Genomic DNA, 12,091 nt, shown 5'->3' with positions numbered 1-12,091 from the left:
ACCTAAATGCAGCCATTTTGATAATGTATATTCTGATCTAAACAGATTAGAATCTGTTGTTTGTTATCTCTACAAAGCACAGGTAGGTAATTTATTTTAGAAGAAGATAGATATCTTTGCTTCAGGATCTGGCCCAGATAGTATCTTTAAGGTTCTAATAATAATCATTATAATGATATTTATGCATGGAGTCTTTGTTTATTATAAATATTTGATATGAATGCATTTAATAAAGATATGGAATTGAATACTGATGTAACATTTATACAAGACAAGACTTCATAGTTTAATAAGCATTAAAGTGATTAAAATTTATTATTTTGGAAAGTGTTTGTTAAGCTCATAAAGAAAAATGTTGGTAATGTTTTTTAAAGTTATCATGGATATTTTCAATATCAAAGTTTTAAAATATTGAAAGAACTGAAAACAAAACATTTTATAGAAAACACAATTATATACATTTAATTTTTCTTTCAACAATATAACGCACTCTTGTTTGGTAGAGTCTCATTATATAGCAATGGACGTAGCCTGTGCTGACAATACACGAAACTGACACCTCCTTTCTTTGCAAACTCAGTCAGAACCCTGACATCAACTCTCACTGAATGATTTTTTACTGTAATAAATATTGCCTTCCCCATGCAGGCCTTTGCAAATAAATGCACATATATCATTTATATTATTGTTTTGGGGGAGGTTATATGCATCAACAAAGAAAATAAATAGTACAAAAAGTGTTGGTTTGTAAAAGAAAACTTTTAGAAAATGTTTACTTTTTAGAAATGTTTACTTTTTCTGGAAAAAAAAATAACAGTTGCTTTGTAATTTACATGGGCACCAGCAAACACTCTCTTCTTGTGCTTTCATTATCAAAGTTTCCATACGTGTGATAATTCTCTCTTTAAGTCCTTAAACTTATGTGCCTTATTTTACCTTAAAATCTCTTGAGTTAAACAAAACATGGAAAGAAATGTCTCATCTAATGCCATTCCTTGAGTTACATTACAATAATATGCACACAATAAAGCAGTTTGCTTACCAAGCCATGAAAACTGCTGCTCAGCTAGAAATACAAATGTTCTCCTTGATTGAGTTTTAATGAAGATAGATATATACATCTGCACATGCAGAGAGGAAAAGGGAGAAGGCGAAGGCTGAACACAGACTGCAAGTGGATGCATTTAGGAGCAAGCAGAACCTGCAGGCTCTTAGTCTGATAGGATTGTGACTCGTGAGTTTGAATGTAAGTGAGGTGCTAGTTTTCTAGGGCAGCTTTTCCTGCCATTCTCATTTCCTATCTTGCCTACTTTTCAGGCTTGCATAAAGCTTTCAAACTAAACCCTCTTTTTCTGATTTTTCTGGTCTAATTATAACAGCCTTTTCTCAGCAATGAACATCAGTGTTATACTCCGTGAAATTGCCTTGTGTTTTAAAGTGTAGCGGTTGCCTCCCGTATTCACTTTCTCCATTTCACTTAGCCAAATGCAGCTAATTCTTGTCTTTGCAGACAGCCTACATCCCCCTGACCAGGAATGGATAGATTTAGATGCAGGGATTCATCAACACAGCAACTTTACTGGCTTTTAAATCTGAAGATGTGCATCGAAAACAGTGCATGAGCCTGAGAGCCAAATAGAAAATAGTTACTGTTCTGTAAAGTGATATTTCTTTACACCTTCCTCACACATATACATCTGCACAGATGGATACATGTACATATTTCACCGCCTTACGTCACTTTAGAATTTTCTTTATACGGCTCAAAATCTTAGCTAAAGTGTATTCATTGATATCATTAAAAGTCCTTAAAAGAGGGAAAAACAATATAATAGTTAGAGCAGGTACATTTTATCTTTAGCATTTTCTAATTTTTTTCTTGATAATCTAATTTTCTTCCCCACAGTTCACTGAGGCTGTAAACTTTAAGCGAAGTGGAAGGGCAGGGCGATCAAAATACAGAATACTGAAAAGGTTGAAGCAGTAAAGCACCTTTCCCAGGATATATGAGACATTAAAATTTTGATATTTTATGTTAGTGCAGAGATTACACTAAGAAAGGAAAATGGCACAACAAAAAGTCAGTATTTTTAAATGACTATTTCAGGAGGATTCTATATTAGAAAACGGACCTTTTAAGTCTCATCTTGAATAGTATTTAATCATAATGTTAAATTAAATCTAATTTAAACCACCTAATATATACAGGATTTATGAGTTAAATTTGTGTATATATATATATATATATATGTATAGATTATCTCAAACATTACTATAGAGCTTATTAAGAGTTCAAAGAGCTTTTTACCTGGGTGACAGTTCTTTCCTGCATATTTCTGTGGAAGTTTCTTCTCACTTATTGTTACAGTTACTTTCTCTTAGTCTAAGATCAAAACCATCTTGGCCCAGTTTACTCAGTTCTCTCAATGACTGTCAGCTGAAGACTTCTGATGAATGTGAATGTCTGAATATAGGAGTTTGTCTAATTGTTTATTCCCAAGATGACACTTACTACAATATCAGGACAAACTTTTACGGAAAGTCACAATTGAGATGCACATTAATTCATTCAAAAACATTATTTTGGCATTGAACTTTCTTCTGGGAATTTGTCTAGGGCAGCAATTTTTTTGAAGTATGAAACTTGGCTACAGTTCAGGAGTTCAGAAGGTAAAATATATTCATACTAATACTGTGATTGTATCTACCTTTTTCATCCTTAATATCTCAGAAGTGTAAGGTAAATCCTTCCAGGAGGTATAATATATAAAAACAGATAATGAGAATCCATTTTCTTACAAATCAGACATTAAAGCAATGTACAAAAATATAAAGTTGCTTTTTTCCACTAAATATTTTTGCTTTGAAAAGTGTAATCTTTTAAATAAGCTATTTTTGTTAATATAATAGTTATTTCAAATTAATTAATGTTTAGATAAAGAGAGCACCTGGCAGAAATAACTGATAAATTGTTATGCTTTGTTGCCCTGACTCACTTATTTCCAGATTTTCTTCTGAGATGTAGAAGATTCATGATTATACCTTTTTAAAAGTTTTTGTTATTCTCTTACTTATCTGTTATGTGTTCATAGATGTGTAAAACCTTAGCCCCAGATGAAGGACTTTAAATGTAACTTTGTATGATTGTATAGTTTCTCAATTTGACAAACTTTTCCATTTATCTTGTTCAGCTATGTAATTTAAAAAAAATTGTAATATACATATCTAAGACCCTTACAATAAATCTCTGCTTATACTCACTTTTTTGTGGGGTGGGAGAGGTGTACAGGGGATTGAACTTCAGGGCACTCAACTACTGAGTCACATCTCTAGCCCTATTTTGCATTTTATTTACAGACAGAGTCTCACTGAGTTGCTTAGTGCCTCTCTTTTTGCTGAGGCTGATCTTGAACCTGAAATCTTCCTGCCTCAGCCTCTGGAGTTGCTGGAATTATTGGTGATATACTCACTTTTATACAGCTGTCTTATCTACTTTACTAAAAGACAGTATCTATCCACATTGCATTAAACAAACTATATCACTCCAAATCTTTTCTTTGTCATTTTCTGTTTATTTTCTTTTACTTTTGGTTTAAAACTGAGTTGATATATTTTTCTCACAAGGATTGTCTTGTGATGTCTAACAGGGTATGTTTACCCTAGGCTTTGGGTATAGACTACTTTGCTTGGAAGTTCAACTCTGTCACACATTACTTTGTTGACTTTGGGTAAATTTTTAAAAATCTCTTGGTCTCTGTTTTTTTTCATCAACAAAAAGGAATAATGATGGGTTAAAGCATAAAATGTTTGCATAAACATACTGGTACAAAATTTTCAGCAAATATTTGTTGTGATTTCCTTGCTTTATTGTTAAGCTCCAATACCTGATAATCTTCACTTCTTCCACTGAAACTTTCAGAGAATTTTGATGTAATCTTTTAATCTAACATATGCTTTAGACTTTTCTTTATAAATATATTTTTAAAAATCACTTGTGAAACAAAAGCTGACTATAGAAGGTCAATTGGTATTGGATTTTTTAATGAATATTATTATTTTAGTGTTTTAACTTTCAGTGCTTAGTTTGCTCTTCAAGCTGACATGCAATGATATTTCGTTATTTATTTTTTAAACATAAAAACATTATAATCAAGATATGTTGAAACAAAATAAAGAGGAAATAACTATAGCAAATCAAATAAAATCAAACATGATCTAAGTGTGAAACAATTTTATGTGAAAATTCTAGTTCATTTGTAAAAGGTACATAACTCTCACTAAAGTGCTTTGCTCTTTAGACATAGTGAATTTAAAATTTAAAATTTACGAAGATCTCTAAAATAAGCAAATTTGGGTATACCCTTTATGGATAAGCATGCCACTAATCATTCACAAATGCCAACCTTAAATAAAAATCAGCATCATTTATTAAATCTGTTTTTTTTTTTTTAATAATTTTTTTGTTTTGTTTTGTTATTTTAAACTAAGGTCAGTTGGACAGTAGGTGATTTTTACAGGAAGAGCCTTTGGCTGAGAACTGGCCCAACTTCTTTGAGACTAAACCTTTTGTATGTTCAAAAACAGTATGTTACTTTCATATCTTTACTTTGGGAATATAATAATGGATTCTGCTATATAGGTTCAGTTAGTCAGATAAGACATTGCTCATACATGATCCTAAGCTCCTTCAACTATTCTATTCATTTCTTAAATACCAATTTTTCAGAGGACTTATTGAGACCCTGTTCATGAAAGCTCCCTCCCATTTTGTCTCCTACACTGACATATTTATTTTTTTCGCAGCAATTTCAACTGCTATCATGTACTTCCATTCATAAAATAAATGAAATATTTGAAATAAATCTAACCTGTATTAAAAAAAAAATGAGCATTTTATTAAAATGAGCAGACGTCCCCTAGCACAACTTAAACTGGGTTATTCAAGTCCTGGTTTGATGAAAATCAGCAGAAATGCCAGAAACATGTAAATATCTCAGTAAGATCAATTAAGAGACAGTTACAAATACGAAATTTATGACAAGGCTGCCAGATGTTCCACTATATACATGTATTTTTTCTTCTGTAATGATATAAATTCTACCTAGGATCAGCTAAAATTTGACTAAAGTCTACATTTCAAAAGACTCCCTGTGATTTCATGAAGTTATTTGACTACAAAATGGCTTGTTTGACTTGAGACTGGGAGAAAATACTATAGCAACATAAGAATCATGTCTTAGAAGATCCGTGGACTCCCTTCCTGCCATCTAAAAATAATTCTTGGTGAGTAGCTAGAATATTCATCTCAGACCAACAGTTGAAATCTATGGCTTGATGTGAGCACACTAGGAAAGAAGTCCCTTGGCCCCTGGATGTCCTGGTGAAGTGTGTTCCACTAACCTTAATTCTCAGTCTATGCACTTCAGAATGTAGAAAAGTAAAATTCTGTCTTTGGATGTTCACTAGCTTTCATAGAGTCCTTGCTATATTATCTATAAACTTTGATAATGAAATTCAAAGGCATAGATACTGTTAATAATTAGGAGGAATAATGTTTCCTTTTCCATTGGTGATGTGTTGAATTATATACGAAAGTACTGATACCGCGTTTACCGGTGACAAGTTCTGCTCCTTCTAATGTTGAAGATTGAACACTAGAGAAGCAAGCCAAAGCAAGCAGATTAAGCAGGTTTTATTTAAAGCTAATAATACAGACTTCTCCCGGCAGGAAGAAGGGGGCCACGGCTGACGTTCTAAAAGTCCCCAGAAGTGTGCTCACCCTACATCTTTTATGGATGAAAGACTCTTTTGTTCTCCAGTTCTCTCCCCCCTTATTTCTCCTTCCTGCCTAAGTGACTAGGCCTGGTTTTTCATTAAGTGAGAAACCATGGGCAGGGGGAGGGCCAGGGTGATTCAGGCAGATAAGGGCCCAGGGGGCACCAATTAGCAGCCCCTTGTTTGCAGTCCTTGATAAAGGCAGGTAAATTTGGTGACATTCCATTCTTCCAGGGGTAGTCTCCAACTTCCAGAGGCAGATGGCTTTATGGCCTCAATTTCCTCGATTTGACCCGATCCTGTATTTCTACACTAACTACCTGTTCCCAATTCTGGCTTCAGTACTAGCAACAGCACATTGTTTTCATGTGTTTCATGGGTCCCCACAAATCAAAATCTTAGAAGATGATATTTCCGTGCACTAGGTTTATTAAGACTGGTAATGATACCTTTTGGGAAATGAGAAAATAGGGTTTGGGCAGAAGGAAAAATTGAATTAATTCAGTTGCAGAGGAGAATTTAGTTGATCTCTCAGGCAGTTCTGGTGTTATCCTGAAATAAGGTCAGTGAGTCAGACATCTGTGCTATTGTAACAACCATTTTGGGATCCAGAATGCCCCCAGTAAGCACTCTGCACTCCACTGCTAGCTGATAACTCCCCTAGCAGCTGGAAATGGAAGTAGCTCTGCTTTGAAGGGAAAATCTGGATGGTACAGAAATCATAGAGTCCACCACTTTGAAATATTATGCCAAAGACTGTCCTTTCTCACTTTTGCTGTATGAACTAGAAAGAGAGAGGTTCATGAACAAACAGAGGTTGTAGCTGCTATTGCTTATCTCGAAATCACAACTAAAATTCATCTTCTTGAATTTGGCTTACTTTTAGCAACTGACGTAGAGGGTTCTTTTGTTGAGTATCTCAGACTTTTTATCAGGAGGGTTATGAGCCCTTGTTCAACATGCCTTTTCAGGTAATAACTTCCCACTTCTCTATTTATCATCAAGACTGGATAAAGTAATTCCAAGAGAGATTCCAATTGGCTAATTCAGAGAAAATCCATCATTCCTTTGGCCAGTTTTGGAATAGCAATTTTACCCCCAGTAATTAATCTTGATTAATTAATTGGGAACAAATAGCCCTGCCAAGAAGATGACTCTATGCTCTGTTGTTCTTTCAAAAACTGAGTGGTAGCTGAATCTTAATATTAATGGAAATCTTACTCTATTTATGAATGTAACTTTATACCTGCCAGACCAAAAAAAAATGCATGAATGAAGATCAAAAATTCTGCACATAAGTTACTAAGAATTGTGGTTAACAGAGCTACTCTTTCTTCCACTCTTTGATCTCTGTACCTATATAGTTTGCCTTTTGGATATGCAAAGTCGCATAAGGGGACATCAAAGATGAGGGTCTAGTTTCTACTTAAATAACTGGGTAGTTGGTGTTTAAAGAGAAAAATAAGAGAAAATGGGTGTAGGGATTAAGAAATGGAAAGTGGTAAATTGGATGTGACTGTAAGAACTATATCCATTTAGAGATTTCAGTGACAGGAAGGTATAAGTACCAAAATTCAGGAGAAATGTATTGTATGCACATGTGCTTGTGTTTAAATGCATGTGCAAATTGATATACTCAAACATATGCAAGGCTAATTTCTGAATTTTTTATTCCTTAAAAATAGTATATTACAACTTTCATACTTTGTTTTATTTATTTTGCATAAAACTTTTAGTATTTTCTTATATTATCATTCTTTATATATTTTTTTCAAACTGCCTCTTTTTTCTATAATCCCCCAAATTCTGTTTAGCTTATTTTAAATTTGCCAACTTTTTCTGATTGACTGTTGTATTATTCATGGTTCCTCAGAGAAAGAGAATGAAAATGCCAAGATGGAGTGTTACAGATAGTGCTCCAGATTCAAAAATAGATGAGGGAAGTTTATTGTGGGATTGAATCACACCATGATGAAAACCAAACATTCCATGATTCCATTTGCAATCTGGGAATCAGAAAAGTTGCTGATTCTGTTCAGTCCAAATCAGGCTTGAGAAATGATGGCCAACAGCAGGTGATACTTACTTTAGCTAAAGGAAAGAGAGAGATTATTACTTCTCCATGTTTTTGTTTTATTTGAGCCCTTAGTGAATTGGATGATACCTGCCAACATGGCTGAGAATGGAGTTTCTTTAGTCAGTGCACGAACTGAAAAGCTAACCTCTTCTAGGAACAGACTTACAAATACATCCATAAATAATGCTTCAACCACTTTCTGGCCATGCCTCTGCCAAGTCAAGTAAATGCAAAAAATAACAATCATGTCTGGTTTTAGATAATTATTGAGTATTAAAAATATTACATTTCATTTATTTACATAATAGGAGTCATTTTGACAATGAAAAGAATCAATACCAAAATAATCAATCTCTACTATTTCTTCTTAGAAATAGTGTTTTCGTTACTTACGTGACTCTGCTGCAATTTGTTCAACAGTTTTCTCACTTCTATGTCCCATGAACTTTTCATTGCTCTATCACCTACCTGATTTTAAAATCTTTTATAAATGTGTGGTTTTTGTTCTCTAGAATTATAATAATTACCTTAACTTCAAAATATACTTGTTTTAAAATACAGATATTTATAAAACTATAAAAATTTTGAAGTATTTATATTAAAAAATAAAAATACTTTATTATATCTAATTCTATTAATTTTAACACACTTTTAAGCACTATTCAGACAAGATTATTTTTAAAGTATTATTTTTTTACTCAACCAATTTTTTACCTTGTTATGAGTAATATTATGTGTTAGATAATAGATTTTATACTACAAATGCAAAAATGTTGCAGACAGGCTTCTTGCCTTCCAGGAACCCAGAAGCATTGAGTTTCTCTCTCTAAGGTTTCTATTCAATAAATAAATAATAATGATGATTTCAATCCATTTGAACTCTGTGTGAGTACCTTGGATATACCTTTCTAATGCAGCTGCATATATGTTGTGAAAAATCATTTTGTAATTATCCTATTGTCTTAGACTGTGTATGCAGTTACAGTGATTATTTCATCTAGAAGAGTAAAGCAATCTTTGTATAAAAATTTCAATGATTTATATTATATTTGGCTTCTGAAGCAAATCAAATACAGCAAAAACATTTTTGCAACGCATGAAAAAGAAATCCAGAAACAATTAAATATTTACTCACAAAACAGATATATTTTTACTATTTACCATGTGTCAAACACAATTCAAGCCATTGAGAATAAAGCACCTAATAGGACCAACAGCCTTCTGTTCTTCTGAAGCTCGTGTTTTGAAGGAGATGAGAGCAAAAACATGTAATACTGCAGACTGTGATGAATAGCACAAAGAAAAGCAGGGCAGAGGAAGCTGAGAATGACAGGGGAGCATTACTTTGACCAAGGTGGCTTTAGAGTAGTAGATCTTTTTGAGAATATCTACTTATAAAGTGATATTTTAGCACACAAATAAACCACTGGACCATGTTGAGAAACTTTTGTGAGCAGAAAGAGAAGCATATGCAGAAAGCCTGAGGAAAGAGATCTGGTGTATTTCCTAAGGCACAGTCAGTAGAGCCGTATGACTGGATCAGAAAAAATATTAGGAGAGAAGTGAAAAAAGGCTAGCAGTGTAGGAGGAATGGGCAATGTTAGCCACCATAAACTTGGACTTTGGGCCAGGAGTATTGACATATTCTGTGCTCCTACTGATTTGGGAAGCTGAGGCAAGAGAATTCCAAGTTTGAGGCCAACCTCAGCAATTTAGTGAGTGAGATCCTATTTCAACAAACAAAGGGAGCTGGGGATATAACTCAGAGGTAGCGTATCCCTGAATTTGATTCCTAGTATCAAAAAGAAAAAAAAAAAAATTCAAAAAAGAAAAAAAAGAACAACAAACTTGGACTTTTGTTCTGAGTGAGTTCTAAGGACATTGGATGGAAAAAGAGGTGAAAGATGCTCTGGAAATTATTTTAAAAACATGATCTGGAATTTAGGCATACAATAGACTTCAGAGAAACAGAAGTGGAAGCAGGAAAACCAGTTAGAAGACAATATTATCGTTGAGGGAAATGGCAGTGGTGCTAGGATTGACACAGTGACGATGGAGGTTATGGGAAGGACTTAAATTCTGGATTCCTTTCAAGGTAGACTTCGCGAGAGTTGTTAATGGACTCAGTGGACTGTGAAACAGAAAGAACAAGTACAAGAATGATTCCAAGATTCTGCTGCAGGCAAGAGCAATGCAGTTTTATTAAAGAAAAAAGGGACAGTTTTTCAGGAGATAGGTTTGTGACAGATGGTTGGGGTGGGGCTAGCTAGGGTCCTATATGGAAAATGAGAAGCATGAGAAACCTGTGAGGTTTTCAAGTTGATATTTCAATTCATTAGCTGAATGAAGGGTTGAGGGTTGAGGGCAGATTATGACTAGTAGTAATTCTTTGCTTCATCCATACAGAACAAATCTGCGTAGCATGTAATATGATACATGACATGGTAGTTATTCTTCAACGTGTCACTTCACATGCCATTATTTTAATTTGCACATATACTCAGAACTAGAAGCAACTTTTAAAGATCATGGCACTTGGTTAATAAAAAAAATAAAAAATAAAAAATAAAAGATTATAGTCTAGTGCTTCCATTAAAATTGTATATTTGTGTGTATGTGTGTGCAAATGTGTTTTGAGGAAAGTGCTAAGAAAATGAAAACATTTGTGTTGATAAAATAGTTTAATAAGTATAGTCATACAAAATCCATTAATTTATGCTCTGATGGACTCTTTCATTCTTCAGATACATTGCCTAATTTTTTCATGTCTATAAAGAATTTATATACATATAAAAAATCTGTATTAGTTTTATTTTCTCTACATTTTAAAATAAATGATGAATAAATGAGCACATTTGATGGAATAAATGCATGAAGTTCATTATATACAATACACCTGAAATGATTTGAGCTTTCTGATAAGTTCTAGAAAAGTACTTTCTCTGTTCAGTTCAATATTTAATTTTAAAGTTTGGTGTCAGCTTAGTAACTCTTAGTTTTTTCATGAAACATAGACAGTTTAACTAGATGACAACAAATTCCTGATATTTTAAAAATATACACACCATAATATTTTTCCTAGAATTTTGTAAATAGGTGGATATGGAGTGTGTGTGTGTGTGTGTGTGTGTGTGTGTGTGTGTGTGTGACAAGCACAAGTACTTGTGCATATATGCATGTTCACAAACTTTACTACAAGGGAAATAAGAATAAGTTCTTATAAGTCTAAACAAGACAGCTCAATATTTTCTTAGTTTAAAATGATCTGTAATCTTTTGATATCAAATTGATCTTTAAAAATTCAGTTTTACAGATGAAGTCCAACACTTTGCCCAGGATAGATTTATACAGCCTGTGAAGCAATAGAAAATTGACTCAATAGGTCAGATTGAGTACTTCTGTGTTGTTGTCCTATACTTTCTTTGAAGTTATTCTATTAATAGTTTTAGTATATATTCTTCCACAGAGAGGCACAGAGAGAGGGATTTGATGACAGGAGTGGTATCTGGATCAGAGTCATTCTCAAAATTCACAACATGATTCTGGCTTTTGATAAATTCTTAAGCGAAGCAAAAAAAAGGAAACAAGTACTTAATCTATTTGTGATTTGCATCAGGGGGTTTTCATTTTGAATACTTTTAAAATCAGCCTGCTAATACAACTACCACTACAGTTTGATTTTAGGAATATTTACTTTAAAACTTGGTTTGCTTGCAAGGTATAAGTATGTTCTTCCCAATCATTTATGAGAAAAGTCATTGCAAATAAATATATAGTTTTCAATTTAAGACATATCTAACTTTTAGAGAATAATTCCAGGGTTAAGCTATACTGAAAAAGTGAAGGAACTGTCAAGTTTTTGTGTGAGAAACTAGCATGACTTAATGACTAAAAATAAGTGAAACACACTCTAAGTCCTAACCATTCTAAGATCTGAAAATAAAAAGCAAATATTAGAAATTAAAATTGCAAAACATAGTATCTAAAAGAAAAATAAATTCTCACTGATAGTGGTTCATCATATACATGAAATGAGATTTAATATCAACAAATGTAATGAACATAATTCACTTTATTATCAATTAGAAAATAGGAAATATGACTGTCTTTAGCTCATAAAGAATTTTTTTAACACTCTCTAGGTAATTTTTTCCAATCAGAAAAGTGTATCACAAAAGGAGTTTTAATACAGAGATGTCCTTTCCCACAAAGAGATAATACTCTTATGGTGTACATATG

The sequence above is a fragment of the Sciurus vulgaris genome (assembly GCF_902686455.1).
Source record: "Sciurus vulgaris genome assembly, chromosome: 10".
Classification (NCBI taxonomy): Eukaryota; Metazoa; Chordata; class Mammalia; order Rodentia; family Sciuridae; genus Sciurus; species Sciurus vulgaris.
Note: the sequence above shows the minus strand (reverse complement) of the source record.